This window comes from Ammodytes marinus, assembly GCF_949987685.1.
Source record: "Ammodytes marinus genome assembly, chromosome: 7".
Lineage (NCBI taxonomy): Eukaryota > Metazoa > Chordata > Actinopteri > Uranoscopiformes > Ammodytidae > Ammodytes > Ammodytes marinus.
The window spans coordinates 1,715,892-1,716,910 of NC_137211.1; positions in this window are offsets into that span (position 1 = coordinate 1,715,892).

Below are 1,019 nucleotides of genomic sequence, written 5' to 3' on the forward strand. Positions count from 1 at the left end.
CTGTCGTCAATTAATTCAAATCATCTGTCACTGTGGTAACCAATATGATATGAATAAGAACAACATATACAACATATACACTTGTCCTTTTTCTTTCTTTCTTTCTTTCTTTCTTTCTTGTCTGTTGTTTAATTTGTTTGTTCGTTTGTTATTTTATTTTTTTATCAGATAAAAATAATTATACAAAAAAAAAAGTAACTGCGATAACCAACACTTAAAGCTGGGGTGGAGAATTTGGGGAGAAAATGGCAGTTGGGATAGAGATTCAAATCCAAATACCTTAACCGCTCCACTTGTTCTCTTTGGTCCCTCCCCTATGGTCCCTCCCTGACACGCTCTACACCAACAAAGTCGTGTCAAAGTGAATGGACAGTCCCAACAGCCAATAAGAACAGAGAATCGGAGCATCGCTCTGATTGGTCAAAGTGTACAGCTCATGTTAATTTTGACCAATCAGAAATCATATACCCCAGCTTTAAAAAATAAGAAGTTAGTGGAAGAAAAATATTTGAAAAAATAAAAATAAAAAAAATAATACGGAATGACATCATAGTTCCGTCAGCAGTGATGTCACAGAGTTCCGAGGAGACAGTTGGTCTTGGAGCGTCTTCTTTAGTAACTATGGCAACAGGTCCTTTAATGTCTTTTTACACAATGTTAGAAAGACTAAAATATTATATCAACACGTACAAACAGATATGGCCGAGAAGAGAAAGGACGGAGGGAGGGAGAGGGAGAGGGAGAGGGAGAGGGAGAGGGAGAGAGAGAGAGAGAGAGAGGGAGAGAGAGAGACAGAGAGAGGGAGAGAGAGAGAGAGAGAGAGAGAGAGAGAGAGAGAGAGAGAGAGAGAGAGAGAGAGAGGAGAGAGGGAGAGAGAGAGAGAGGGAGAGGGAGGGAGGAGAGTTTGTTTTATAGATGATGTTTTTTAGTTTTTTTTTCAGCAACATTTAAATCAAAATGGAAATGTATTTTTATGTATTTTTTTTGTACGTACTTTTGGCTTTTAATTATTAGAATAA